Source organism: Scyliorhinus torazame, chromosome 8, assembly GCF_047496885.1.
Source record: "Scyliorhinus torazame isolate Kashiwa2021f chromosome 8, sScyTor2.1, whole genome shotgun sequence".
Taxonomy (NCBI): Eukaryota; Metazoa; Chordata; class Chondrichthyes; order Carcharhiniformes; family Scyliorhinidae; genus Scyliorhinus; species Scyliorhinus torazame.
In genome coordinates, this window is record NC_092714.1 from 247,416,547 (window position 1) to 247,432,309 (window position 15,763).

Below are 15,763 nucleotides of genomic sequence, written 5' to 3' on the forward strand. Positions count from 1 at the left end.
ACCATCTCTCTCCGCCTCACCACCATCTCTCCCCACCTCACCACCATCTTTCTCCACCTCACCATCATCCCTCTCCACCCCACCAATGCCTCTGTCCACTCCTCCACTGCTTCTAAATTGTCAGACTGCTTGTTGACATAGGTTCCTGGATGAACTTATATTGGGAATGCATAAACCATCGTCTTTAACCCCTGTTACAAACTCAGCCCCCAATCAGTATGACCATCCCTCTCCCTCGCAACCTAACCAGAATGCTCGCAGATCTGCCATTATATTTGCCCTTGAAATGAGTTGCCGCCCACATATCTGCTCCATCATCTACACCAGTTACTTTCATCTCTGCAACATTGCTTGAATCTGCCCTAACCCATCTTAGCTGCTGCTGAAACCTCTAGACTTGACAGGTCCACTTCAAATTCTTTAACCGAAAATGATTCTGCAAGCAAACCCAATTTTTGAATCTGCAGTAATACTTTTCTATTTAAGAATCTTTCTGTTCCTTTTATGACTCTGTCGCATTAACTCTTTGGGAAAAAAGCACAATGAAATGCCATTGGGAAAAAAGCACAATGAAATGCCACAGTAAAAATAAATGTTTGTGAGAAATATGTCAATGAGAGGAAATTTCCTTGTTGAGAATGTGTTGCGACTTCGGGGAAGCAATACACATTATAGCCCCTTCTATTAACATGGTCGGAATATTTTCTATTAGGGACTGAGATTGCTATTGAATACCTGGCTCAGCCATCATTGCAGCAGTGGAACATTAACATCATAGAATCCCTACAGTGCAGAAGGAGGCCATTCGGCTCTGCGAGTCTGCACTGACTAAAAGAACACTCTACCGAGGCCCGCTCCCCCGCCATCCCATTACCCCACCCAATCATTGGACACTGAGGGGCAATTCAGCATGGCCATTCGGCTCTGCGAGTCTGCACTGACTAAAAGAACACTCTACCGAGGCCCGCTCCCCCGCCATCCCATTACCCCACCCAATCATTGGACACTGAGGGGCAATTCAGCATGGCCAATCCACCTAACCTGCACGTCTCTGGACTGTGGGAGGAAACCGGAGCACCCGGAGGAAACCCACGCAGACTCGGGGAGAAGGTACAACCCCCGCACAGATAGTCACCCAAGGCTGGAATCGAATGCGGGGCCTGGCGCTGTGAGGCAGCAGTGCTGATCGCTGTGCCACCTTGCCGCCCATCCTACACATAGATTCAGTAAAACAGAAACAAGCAGTTTCAATAAACAGAAACAAATAGAAACAAAAAGTAGACTGACCAGTAACTGCAAACGTAATGAGGGTTTAGGTTTCGATCACACTATTGGCAGGCAGATGTAGCACATGCATTACATTTTTGAGACTTGATATTGTATCTTGGCTACTTTATCACTTATTAAATTTATTTTACCGAGTGGTTTGGAGACAATTTTTTGAAGTAATTGAGCAATCAGTACCGGTATCCTTCACTTGTAGGACTTAACTGACTGCCACTTGCTCAGTCTCAGTTGTTGTTAGCTTTTATGACTTAAAATAATATGAGATAAATACACTGTTTACACACAGTTTCAAACAAATTTCTAGCAGTATAAATGTTGTTACTCAACATACATTCTTTAAATATTCCATAAGAGACTAGCATAAAGGAGATGTACACCAGGGGAAGCTGGTTAATCAGGTGGCATTGAATTCAAAGGGCGAGATGTGCCGCCTGCGTCACGCTCTCGTTTGAGTGCGACGCAGCTGGTAGATGCCAGGTGAAGCCTCCCGCGGGCTTCCTGGCAGCCATCAGAATCCCCTGGCTGGCCAGTGATGCTGCGGAATGGCCCTCTGGCCCTCCCCCTGGAACGTGGGCGCCTTGGTACAGCCCGGCCGGAACCTTGGCACTGGTGCCCGGGTGGCACTGTCAAGCTGGAAGGAGCACTGACAGGGTGTCAGGGTGGCAGTGATAGATAGATAGAATTTACAGTGCAGAAGGAGGCCATTCGGCCCATCGAGTCTGCACCGGCTCTTAGAAAGAGCACCCGACCCAAGGTCAACACCTCCACCCTATCCCCATAACCCAGTAACCCCACCCAACACTAAGGGCAATTTTGGACACTAAGGGCAATTTATCATGGCCAATCCACCTAACCTGCACATCTTTGGACTGTGGGAGGAAACCGGAGCACCCGGAGGAAACCCACGCACACACGGAGAGGATGTGCAGACTCCGCACAGACAGTGACCCAAGCCGGAATCGAACCTGGGACCCCGGAGCTGTGAAGCAATTGTGCTATCCACAATGCTACCGTGCTGCAAGGGTGCCCAGGTGCCAGGGTGGCATTGCCAAGGGCCAGGACCCAGCGGGGTCATGCCATGAATGGAGGGTGGATGGGAGTATGAAGGATGGAGGGGGTGTGTGAAGGATGAGGGTGGGTGCAGGTCAGGTAAGGAGGAGACTCTGGGAGATTTTGGGGGGTGATGAGCGGGATGCCTGGAAGGGGGGCCTGTAAGGGGGTGTGCGATGACCTGTAGAGGGGGCTGTCCAGGGACCTCCATCTTCACTTGGGGTATGTGGATGAAAAGAATTCTAATGGCGCGATCTAACAGAAACATTTCCAAGTGATTTGTGGCGGGTTTTGCTGGGAGTTCCCCCCTGGCTCTGTCGGCGAGTTGCCCACCGCTATCTAATGACGTTCAGTCACCTTTTTGGCCCCTGGGGAATTTCTCATCGGTTTAGCCCAAATATTCTTCCTTACTGGGGAACTGAACGCAGAGAACGTGCCGGCAGTTTGAAAGGGTGCCCTGATCTCTGGGTGAACTTATGGATCCCTCACCCCCCTCACCCATGGGCATTGTCACCCCCCACATGCATGGACAGTACCCCCCAACCCAACTGAGGACACCCCGGTATGGGGTCCCTGATGGCTCCCCTTACATCACCGCTCCTTTCCAGGGCCCCCACCGTTCACCTTCCCACAACCTCTTTTCACGGACATGGCCCCCTCAGGCCCTGACCCTTGGCAGTGCCACCCTGGTACCTGGTGAAAGTGCCACCTGGACAGTGCCAAGGTGCCCATATTCCAGGGGGAGGACCATCACTAAGAAACACCCCGTTATCTGATGCCCATCCACTTAGATACGGGGCCTCATCTGTGAACGCCCGCCTGAGACTGCACTCAGCCCCCTTTTCTGCACTGAGGAGCTCCGCTCACCGGAATTCCTCAGCGTAGCGAGGGATCGGGACACCATTTTTAAATGGCTTCCCGGTCTCTCAAGCTCCTGACATGACCCCCGAACTACCCCAAGTCTCAACTCACTATAAGGGCGTCCCCAGGCCATCCACAACCCCGGCCCAATCACCGCCACATGGAAAATGCCAGGTGGTACCCTGGCACTGCCAGGCTGATACACTGGCAGTGCCCATCAGCTGGCAGTGCCACCTGGGTACCTTGGCAGTGCCAGGCTGGAACCCAGGTGCCACTGCCAGGGTACCAGGCTGTCGGTGCCAGGGTACCACCCTGGCCAGAGGGCAAGCACCTGGGGGGTCTCCGATTCCCGTTCGTGGAGACCAGCACTGAACGGGCGTTCGCCCGAGGGTCGAAGAGTGAAGTGGATAGATCCCAATGCCTTGGTTCCGTCAGGAAACTGCATACGAGAGTGAGACCAGCTGTCTCACTCTAATGTGCAGATTTGCCAATGGGCGGGCTTCACATCATGACATCTGACAAGATCGTGTTAGATCACGTGACGTGTAGCGAGTCGGGTAGATCCCGGGAGCGGACTCTCCCCTCATTTATCGGCTCGGTTGCACCACGGCGCACAGCCTTTCGGGTGCTGTATGACTGGTACATTGTCGCAGGTGGTTGATTTTACAAGCAGATTATGACCAGCAGATGGAGCTAAAACATGGCCATATTTAACCTCAAAACTAGATTTGTTTGCTCCGTTATACCATTACCTTCGTTTGAAATCTTTCCCAGAATAACGGAATAAAAGGCACCGTGCAGTACCCAGAGGGCACAAGACCACAGCGCAAAGGTTTCTATTAATTCAGCTAAATAGACGGTCTCACTTAGAGTGGCTACAGTAGTGATTGGTGCAATAGCGGCTGAACCTCTGGGTTCGGTACACCACACAATACTGAATGGAGCAGAGGGAATCTTCCCGCACAGCCAACATCTTTAGAGGTGGGTAAAAATAATCAAATATTTTTTTAAATGAACTACGAACAAGAAGTATTAAATGTGCAGCCGCATCTTTTTTCAATAAAATATTTTTAGAGAAAATGCTTCATTTATAACGAACATGACATTTACATCAAACAGTCCAGAAAACAATTATCAAATAGCACAATATTGTATAAAAGGAAACAAAAAGGAAAAAAGCAACCCACCCAACTTATAAATCCCACCCAAAGAAGGACGAAAATAACCCGCCTCCATAATAATAAATACCCACCCTCCCCTCTTAACAGCTGATGGCGATTAACTCTTTAATGTAGAAAATGAATGGTTGTCCCTTCAGATAGAACCCCTCCAAAGATGCCCACAAAGGCATACTTGGCCTTTTCCAGATATAAAAATTCAACAACCAGGCTGAGGCACGGGACGGAGCGGAAGGTCATCATACCAGCAGAACTCACCTTCGGGCGGTCAATGAGGGACAGGCAAGAACATCCGCTTTCAACCCCCCCGACGAGTTTGACAGCTCGAAAACGGCCACCAATGGACAAGGCTCCAAATAAATGGTTTAAAAAATATAAATTTAGAGTACCCGATTCCTTTTTTCCAATTAAGTGGCAATTTAGCGTGGCCAATCCACCTAGCTGCACATCTTTGGGTTGTGGGGGCGAAACCCACGCAAACACGGGGAGAATGTGCATGGACAGTGACCCAGATTGAACCTGGGACCTCGGCGCCATGAGGCAACAGCGCTAACCCACTGCGCCACCATGCTGCCCTCCAAATCACTGTTAAGTATCGCTGACATGGTGCTAAAGAAGGAGACCCAAAAGCTTACCATCCTTGGACACGACCAGAGAGTGTGATTAGTGGGCCCACGGGCGCACCGCTCACACTTGTCGTCCACTCCCGCGAAGAACCCGCTCTCCTAGCCTTAGTTAGGTGAGCCCTGTGCACCACCTTGAGCTGGACCAGGTTGAGCTGTGCGCAGGAGGAAGTGGAGTTCGCCCTACGAAGGGCCTCACCCCACACCTCCTCATCCAAAATAGAACCCAGCTCTCCCTCCCACTTCTCCTCACCTGGTCCAATGAGACAGCCTCCATTGACATGATCTGCCCATAAATATGTGAAATGCTTCCCCCCCCCCCCCCCCCCCCCCCCCCGACCCCGCCAGGAATAGGACTCTCTCCAGCAAAATTGCGGAAGTAGCGGAATATGTGCACCCCTGACAATTGACTTTTCACCAAAAGCTCCTACCAAATAGCAGGCGGTCCCTCCATGAATAGATCCTCACACTACACAAGGCCCTTTCCTTCCCATGACTTAAGTGTCAGGGCAAAGAAACAGACAACGACATTGCCCGCCTCAGGAATAAAACAATCCTCACAGTACAGTCCCCATGAGAAAAATGTACCATTGACCCCATAAACAGATAAACAAATTTTCTCAACAAATATCGACAACTATATACAAGATACCCCAACATCTTTCCCAACCAACATCCATCAAATATCTCATATAACACACTCAACTAGCCCCAAGTCCATGTTTCTTAATGAAGGTGTCCACTTCCTCCAGTTCCTAAAGTAATAGTCCTTCGACTCACAGGTGATCCGCAACCTTGCCGGGTACATCACCCTGAACCAAACTCCTTTCTTATACAGCACGGCCGTAACCTTCTTAAAGGATTCCTCACCAGGTCGGTCCCTGCTTTCTGGTCAAATCCTCACAACATTTCCTTCCCACTTCGAATCACGGTGTTCTTTGGCCCCCTTCAGGAACCCCTCCTTCTCCCTAAAGCTGTGGAAGCGGATAATGATCGCTTGAGGTGCCGGAGGGGATGTGAGATCATCCTCTTCCACCATCTTCCCAAACATCCGCGATAGACATTTGGTGAGATTCAGGCCCTCAACCCCTCTGGCAGCCCCACGACTCTGAGGTTCGGCCTTCTTGACTGATTTTCGAGATCACAGAATGATAGAATCCCTACTGTGCAGAAGGATCATCGATCTTAGCCTTTAATCTCTTCTTCTCATCGGCCACCAACGCCATCTCAGCTTCCAACGACTCAAGCTGCTCACGTTGCCTTGTCAACGCCTTCTCCACACCCTCTAGAATCTCACCATGCTTTTTTACGGCCTCGGTGGTCTTATCAAGTTTAATCCGCGCAGGGCCCAGCGTCTCCTCAACCGATATTTGTAGACTCTCCAATACCAACTTCAATTGGCTGTCAAAGTGTTTTTCAAGCTCCTTTGCGAGCACATCCGAAAGTATGTCTGCTGTTATCAGGGCGGTCGTCATCGACAGCGCCGACACTGCCATTTTCTCTGCTGGCAAAATGCACAAAGCCTTCAATTCTGCCGAAGATTTACCTGTGGGGTTTTTGCCTCCTCTCCCTTTTCTTTTTGGCACGTGCTCGGTGCGGGAACCCTGTATTACCAACCCAGAATGCTTTCCTGGAAAAGTTTCCCGTAAAATCGGGCAAAAAGGTCTTACAAATGTGAATGTTGGAGCTATCTAGTGCGCTGTAATGTTCTCTGTATGCACAGATGGCGAGGTCTTTGTAGTTGAAGTGATCAGAGAACATACGGCTTTGTAAATGAACAAAACTGTTTATTAATTAACTAAAACACGAAAGAGTTTCTATGATGCCTGCTATGATTACAATCGGATATGTTGGCTAAATACAAACAACTATAATTAACTAGTGTTGATTACTGTTGACTCAGGAGGTGCTCGATACGCGATTGGACTCCTGTGCCTGCTGTCCAGGTTCTGTCTCCCATGTGGGTGTCTTCCAGTAACATTCTCCTGTCATCATGCCACCTGTGGTCAGATGCTAGAATACAATCTATACATATAGGCATGAATGTTTATATACAGTTTCGTTATACACCATTGATAGTTCACATACCATCACATATGTGACCTCCCCTCACCTGCCGCCACCGGAGGTCCGTGTAGCTGCATCTTTGAGCAACTATATTAGTCTCTAATCTTCCTTCCAGGAATAGATCCTTTAGTGTAACCACCCCCTTCTCCTCCCAGTCCCGAAACTTTGCATCCAATCTAGCCGATTCCCGGAACAGCATCAATTTCAACGCCACCCCTAATTTAAAATGCTGCCCAAATTGCCTCCATACCTTCAACATCGCCACCACCACCGCCGGGCGACTCGGGTACTTCCCTGGCACGAATGGGAGTGGCAGCGTAGCCAATCCCCACAGCCCTGACCCCCTACACGGGCCGGCCTCCATCCTCATCCACACTCCCACACTGCTCTGGCTCCCTACTCCAACCTTGCACCTTCCGAGCCCCTCAGCGCAATGGCCAAGGGTTCTATCGGCAAAGCAAACAAGAGCGGGACATGGGACATCCCTGCCTTGTTCCCCTCTGTAGCCGGAGGTACAGCGAGCTCACCTCGTTCGGATTCACGTATAACAACTTGACCAATGCCACAAACTTAGGCCCTATCCCGAACTGCTCCAGCAAACAAATAGCTCCACTCAACCCTGTCAAACGCCTTTTCCCTGTCCAACGCTACTATGACTTTCTGCTACTCCCCTTCTGCCGGAGACAGAACCACATTCAACAGGCGTGATAGATCTCTGTCTATTCAGAACCCTGGGTATCCGTTATCCCTTCTCAGTTCCCAAATAACAGAGGTCAAGTCTGTGCTTTTTGGCAAAGTCCACGTGTACTTTATTTGTCAGCTGTGCCACTGGTAAACCTATTTTCAATACAAAATTTAGAAAGTTTCCAACTAGCCCTTTAGCAAGCTAGTCAGATTGATTGTCTTTAGCGAATACAGGAGTTGAGTTTTCATTCAATTACAGATCGTAGTAATTCTTCAAATCATAATACACAGGATAAAATAACTAGGTAATTTAAACAAAAGAAAGATGGAGGTTAGCAAAAGCAAGCAGCAAAAGAAATAGATTTCAGAAATATAGATGGGGTTATCCCGGGATGAGTTTTTCCATCCCGGCAAGTGGTTCATAAGGAGATTATTATCTTAAGGTCTAGCCTTTTTACTTCTGATTCGCTTTAACTAATTTACAATTTACTCAATTCGGCCAAAATGTCTGTCCATCAATTTAAGAGGCATTGGTGCAAATTTCCCATTCCATCGCTTGCCAATTTTCCAAATACCCTATTCACCTGCTCCAGCGCCGACACCAACCCCCTGCTCCATCCTAAACCTGAACAATCTCCCAGGAGGCCGCCTGCTGTCTGAGCTGTCCTGCCAACAAATGACTGGCCTTCTCCCCATACTCGTGCCCTGCCCCCTTTGCCCGCCATATCTGGCGTACAGCTTTCCCCGAGGACAAAAGATCAAACTTTGTCTGCAGCTCCTTCCTGCTAAGCAAAAACTCAAGCGTGGGATCCTCTGCATACTTCCGGTCCACTTCCAAAATCTTGTCCACCACCCACTGGCCTCCCTCCCTAGCCTCCCTGACAACCTGTGCCTTATACGAGATAATCTCACCACGCACCACTGCTTTCAATGCCTCCCATACCACAGCCGGCGAGACCTCCCCGCTGTTATTGAATGTAACATAATTGTCTATGACCCCTGCCATCCTCCCACTGAGACCTAAATCTGCCAGAAACCACACGAACATCTGCCACGCTGACCTCTGTGCCGGTCCCCTCTCCAAGACCACATCCACCAAGTGTGAATGATCCGAAATAATAATAGCCGAATATTCAGCTTTGCTCGGCACTGGTAACAACAACCTCCCACGACAAAGAAATTGATCCTCGAATATACTTATGCACCGGAGCAAAAAATAATACTTTCTACCTGCACCATCTGGAACCTAACCTCTTATGCACCAGTCTTGCTACCCCATGGGCCTGCTATCAAGGTCCAAGTGGAACATCTGACTCACCCAAAGCCGTACCTGATCTTCACCTTCAGATGGGTCTCCTGCAGCACCTCCACAACGACTCGCAAGCTCTTCACATGTGAAAAGACTCTTGCCCTCTTCACTGGACCACCCAATCCCCGTACATTCCACGCCACCATTTGGACTGGGGTTCTTTCACCCCCCACCCCTCCTCTATCAGTCATAACCACAACACAGGGCATTCCTGCTCCCCCCACCAACATCTGTGGTCCACCATCCCCTCAAGACCCCGTGGGGCCTCGTCCCGACTCCAGCCTCCATCAGCGTCCCATCCCCCCCCCACCCTAACCCCCCCACCCACTTCCTCCCAAAATGGCTCTCCTCCCCCTTCTCCCTCTCCCCTCACCATTCACACCTCCAAGGCACGCCAAAGCCTGTCCGCACAGCCCTCCCCCCCACCTCGTTCTCATTCATTAGCCAGTCCTTGCTCGCTAGCGAGGTGACCCCCGCCAAAGCCCCCTACCCCCACTTATCAAATACAAAGAATTCTCAAAACACACTCTCCTCACCCACTCCCTCTACCTTGAACACCAAAACTCCTCCGCCCCCGACTCAACTACCTCCCCACACAGTGATACACAAATCAAGTACAGAGCAAAAACAGCCAAAGGTGTGAAAAGCAATCAAAAGAAAGACACACGGGGGGGAAAGCACAACACAATTTTATACAAAATTATGAGGGGAAGAGATAGGGTGGACAGGATAAAGTTGTTTCCCTTGGTGGAGAATTCTAGAACTAGGGGACATAGATTCAGGGTAAGTGACAGAAAAGGGGACATGAGGAAAAACCTTTTAACGCAGAGGGTAGTGGGTGTCTGCAATTTGCTGCCCGAGTTGGTGGTGGCGAAGAGACCCTGAACTCTTTTACAAACTACCTGAATCTGCATTTTAAATGCTTGACACTACAAGGCTATGGACCAAGTGCTGTAAAGTGGGGTTAGAAAGGGCACCTGGTTGCCCTCGGGCTGGCATGGACAGGATGGGCCGAATAGCTCCCTTCTGTGCTGTAACTTTTCGATGATTCGATATCCCAATGTCCACAAACCAATCCAACTGTGACTTCAGACAACTTAATCCAAACTCAGTTCAGTCCCAGCCCATCAGCCTTCACGGACGCCTCTGCTTTCTCCGCCATACTCATTTTCATTTCATTTAATTTCATAGCAAAGAAATGGACCTTGGAGCTGTATGTGAGCCACAGCCTCACCGGATAGACCATCCTGAACTGAACACCCCTCTTGTAGAGCGCTGTCTTCACCCTGTTAAAGGCTGTGTGCCTTCTTGCCACCAGCTCCATCATAATGTCCTGGTATATCTGAATACCACTGCCTTCCCACCTCACAACCCAGTTCTGCTTGGCCCATCTCAAGACCTTCTCCTTCGCCCGATAGCTGGCTCATTTGCCAAAAAACTGTAAAGTTTAATTGTAAGTAGTTGGAATCAATATAAAAGAGGTAAGTGCAGTACAGTCTCTAAGCAAACACGTTGGATTTGGGCTGAAAGGACAATCTTTGCTATTTCTGAGAGCTGCCATAATGAACTTACGTCAACAAGTTACCTCAGACTAAATGCCCTTTCATTGGAGTGTTAATGGAGTATTGAAAAAGTCGATGAATGTAAAAATATGAGTGCTACTCGACCCACAATCATGGTTAGCACTATGGCTTCACAGTGCCATGGTCCCAGGTTCAATTCCCGCTTGCGTCACTGTCTGTGTGGAGTCTGCACGTTCTCCCGTGTCTGCGTGGGTTTCCTCCGGGTGCTCCGGTTTCCTCCCACAAATCCCGAAAGACGTGCTATTTGGACATTCTGACTTCTCCCTCTGTGTACCGGACAGGCGCCGGAATGTGGCGACTAGGGGCTTTTCACAGTAACCTCACTGCAGTTAATGTAAGCCGACTTGTGACAATAAAGATTATAATAATTCTTCGATAAGTTTTGGAAGAAAAATTCAGTGACTGGTCTATGCGGTTCGAACACTGGCGTGGTGCTGCCTGAAGGTAAACCAATCAATGTTACCTGTAACCAATGTTACAGGAGCGTTTTCAAGGACTGAGTATTAAGCTCGCTTTTATGTGGGGTTCCTCGCTCTTAAGAACAAAGAACAAAGAAAAGTACAGCACAGGAACAGGCCCTTCAGCCCTTCAAGCCCGTGCCGACCATGCTGTCCGACTAAACTACAATCTTCTACACTTCCTGGGTACGTATCCCTCTATTCCCATCCTATTCATGTATTTGTCAAGATGCCCCTTAAATGTCACTATCGTCCCTGCTTCCACCACCTCTTCCGGCAGCGAGTTCCAGGCACCCACTACCCTCTGTGTAAAAAAATTGCCTCGTACATCTACTCTAAACCTTGCCCCTCGCACCTTAAACCTATGCCCCCTAGTAATTGACCTCTCTAGCCTGGGGAAAAGCCTCTGACTTTCCACTCTGTCTATGCCCCTCATAATTTTGTAGACCTCGAACAGGTCGCCCCTCAACCTCCGTCGTTCCAGTGAGAACAAACCAAGTTTATTCAACCGTTCCTCATAGCTAATGCCCTCCATACCAGGCAACATCCTAGTAAATCTCTTCTGCACCCTCTCTAAAGCCTCCACATCGTTCTGGTAGTGTGGTGACCAGAATGGAACACTATACTCCAAGTGTGGCCTAACTAAGGTTCTATACAGCTGTAACATGACTTGCCAATTCTTATACTCAGTGCCCCGGCCAATGAAGGCAAGCATGCCGTATGCCTTCTTGACTACCTTCTCCATCTGTGTTGCCCCTTTCAGTGACCTGTGGACCTGTACACCTAGATCTCTCTGACTTTCAATACTCTTGAGGGTTCTACCATTCACTGTATATTCCCTACCTGAATTTGACCTTCCAAAATGCATTACCTCACATTTGTCCGGATTAAATTCCATCTGCCATCTCTCCGCCCAAGTCTCCAAACGATCTAAATCCTGCTGTATCCTCTGACAGTCCTCATCGCTTTCCGCAATTCTACCAACCTTTGTGTCGTCTGCAAACTTACTAATCAGACCAGTTACATTTTCCTCCAAATCATTTATGTATACTACGAACAGCAAAGGTCCCAGCACTGATCCCTGCGGAACACCAGTAGTCACAGCCCTCCAATTAGAAAAGCACCCTTCCTTTGCTATTCTCTGCCTTCTATGTCCTAGCCAGTTCTGTATTCACCTTGCCAACTCACCCCTGATCCCGTGTGACTTCACCTTTTGTACCAGTCTACCATGAGGGACCTTGTCAAAGGCCTTACTGAAGTCCATACAGACAACACCCACTGCCCTACCTCATCAGTCATCTTTGTGACCTCTTCGAAAAACTCTATCAAGTTAGTGAGACAGGACCTCCCCTTCACAAAACCATGCTGTCTCTCACTAATACGTCCATTTGCTTCCAAATGAGAGTAGATCCTGTCTCAAAGAATTCTCTCCAGTAATTTCCCTACCACTGACGTAAGGCTCACTGGCCTGTAGTTCCCTGGATTATCCTTGCTACCCTTCTTAAACAAAGGAACAACATTGGTTATTCTCAGTCCTCCGGGACATCAGCTGAAGACAGTGAGGATCCAAAGATTTCTGTCAAGGTCTCAGCAATGACCTCTCGAGCCTCCTTCAGTATTCTGGGGTAGATCCCATCAGGCCCTGGGAACATGTCTGCCTTAATATTTTTCAAGACGCCCAACACCTCGTCTTTTTGGATCTCAATGTGACCCAGGCTATCTACACACCCTACTCCAGACTCAACATCCACTAATTCCTTCTCTTTGGTGAATACTGATGCAAAGTATTCATTTAGTACCTCGCCCATCTCCTCTGGCTCCATACATAGATTCCCTTGCCTATCCTTCAGTGGGCCAACCCTTTCCCTGGCTACCCTCTTGCTTTTTATGTACGTGTAAAAAGCCTTGGGATTTTCCTTAACCCTATTTGCCAATGACTTTTCGTGACGCCTTCTAGCCCTTCTGACTCCTTGCTTAAGTTCCTTCCTACTTTCCTTATATTCCACACAGGCTTTGTCTGTTCCCAGCCTACTAGCCCTGACAAATGCCTCCTTTTTCTTTTTGACGAGGCCTACAATATCTCTCGTTATCCAAGGTTTCCGAAATTTGCCGTATTTATCCTTCCTCCTCACAGGAACATGCCGGTCCTGAATTCCTTTCAACTGACACTTGAAAGCACGTCAGATGTTGATTTACCCTCAAACATCCGCCCCCAATCGAGGTTCTTCAGTTCCCGCCTAATATTGTTATAATTAGCCTTCCCCCAATTTAGCACATTCACCCTTGGACCACTCTTATCCTTGTCCACCAGCACTTTAAAACTTACTGAATTGTGGTCACTGTTCCCGAAATGCTCCCCTCCTGAAACTTCTACCACCTGGCCGGGCTCATTCCCCAATACCAGGTCCAGTACAGCCCCTTCCCTAGTTGGACTGTCTACATATTGTTTTAAGGAGCCCTCCTGGATGCTCCTTACAAACTCTGCCCCGTCTAAGCCCCTTAGTTACAGCTCAGCTGAACACAAAGACCTACAGCCACATCAACTCTGGTTAATGCGCCTTTATTTCCAAGTTTGATCAACGCACGAGGGAGAGTGATTTGGATAAATGCCAAAACCACTCTACTTTACACTGGTTCAGGTACACCAATTACACAATTTTCCAAAAATCAATCGCCCACCCCAGCAGGACTCGATCCAGTCCTTGGTCTATTTTATCTTGACCAATAAAGGGTACTGTAGGCGGCATGGTGACTGTGATCAGCTCATGATTTAACCCCATCCTGCTACCTGTTGTTTTTCCAAGACTCTTTATCCACTATGTCTTGTTTTTCTTCCATTCCCATGTTGCTTATCTCAGCCAGTTTCTGCCCACCTCATTGTTTGTCTGGGTGCAGGATATTGAAGTTGGTTCCTCTTTGTGCCATGGTCTGTCTGAGACAGGATGTTGGGGCCACAGCTAAGAACTGTTTACTGAGCTGACTGTGTTATTGCTGACCACACAATTTCTGTCTGATCCTGTTTGTCGAAAAAATATGGGCAAGTTAGCTAGCTTAAATCCCATCATACATTGTGGCCATTGCTTTTAGCAAGAGTTTAAATGCTTGTTACTGCTATGTTCTAAAAACACATATTTAATATTTAATAATGATTACTGGGTATACTTTCTATGATTAGTCTCAGTCCTCAATAAACTAATTTATGGAAAAAGGGGTCTCATCTCAGGAACCCCCCCCCCCCTTCAGATGTGGGGTTATGAAGGGGTTAGTTGCCTTGTTTGCATACACGAAAGGACTAACAGCAGTTTCAGGTGCTGGTAAAGATGCTTCCACTTCCCCCCCCACTTTCACAATATGGCAGTGGTGCGATACCAGCTGGAAATGTTAGTGTTCTCCCTGCCTACCACATTGCTAGGCAGTTAGCACTCAAATGTATAAGCCAGAGACATTCCATCCAGCTCTCTAAACCAAATACTGTGAGAACAAGCTTTCAACAGGCTCAGAGGGTTACAGTGCAGAATTGTAGCCAGCCTAAACTAAATAACTTCCAGGCAGAATGACCCACCTCCCAGGAAAGTGTAGCCTGTTCGCCCATATGCAAAGATAGGTTGTTATTGATTAAATTAAAGCTTTTGTCTTGTACGTTAAGTTACTGCCTGTGGAATCAAGTCATTTAATAGTTTTGCATCTGGCCTCAATTTTACACAGTTTATTTCTTGGCCCACCTTAGAAAAGACTGAAGCGACACACCTGAGCACAATTGCGATAAACACAGCATCCAGTTTGCAAATAGGGGGTGCGAGTTGTCATATTTCCTGGGTTATGCCTTTGTATGAGTGGATGTTAAGGAGTGCCAGTCACCTCTGACCTGGACTGAGTCACAGCAGCGACGGGCAGCACGGTGGCGCAGTGGTTAGCACTGCTGCCTCACGGCGCCGAGGTCCCAGGTTCGATCCCGGTCCTGGGTCACACTGTCCGTGTGGAGTTTGCACATTCTCCCCGTGTTTGCGTGGGTTTCACCACAACCCAAAGATGAGCAGGGTAGGTGGATTGGCCATGTTAAATTGCCCCTTAATTGGAAAAAATGAATTGGGTACTCTAAACTTTTATAAAAAGTTACAGCAGCGACAGTTGCTGCCCGAGTAGCTGTCTGTGGCAGCCTGAATTTCTAACATTTTGCAATAGCTCCTTTTCACTGCAAATTTGCTTTTTTGTAAGTAAAGTGTAACAATTTTAAACAGCATGGGTTTTGCAATCAGCAAAGGGATAGAGCTTTCTTCTTCCTACGATGGTAAAGGTCAGGGAGTGCACCAGAGCATGGAGTTAATTTATTACTATGTGGATTTGGAATTGGCATTGCAGACTGATCAGCTTGAAGAATTCTCATAGACAACAAAGCAGGGAGTGAAAAACAGGGATTACAATTCACAATTAATCATTGTCCAGGAAGTGAAACTTATTTTTCTGTTATTTTTTGCAATTTTTCCATGTGTTTCTGGGAGGATTTATTTTTGCGTATTTGCACACACACACTGTGTTTCCCTTTTTGGGGAATAGTAAGGAAGTGGTGGAAGGATTCTTGAGCTGATTATCAGCCCATTGTTATGAATGAGACTCCACAATTGTAAAATAAGTTTACAGGACCAGAAATGTTGTTCAGCAGCTG

At 48.1% G+C, this 15,763-nt stretch overlaps 1 long non-coding RNA gene across 1 annotated transcript in view; it reads left to right on the top strand.

The window, feature by feature from the left end:
- The first annotated feature begins 3,909 nt into the window (after positions 1–3,909).
- Positions 3,910–15,763, top strand: part of LOC140428511 (uncharacterized) — a 221,682-nt gene continuing 209,828 nt past the window's right edge. The window contains exon 1 of the long non-coding RNA XR_011948802.1: positions 3,910–4,179. This is a non-coding gene — a long non-coding RNA (uncharacterized lncRNA). The remainder of the gene's footprint in view (positions 4,180–15,763) is intronic.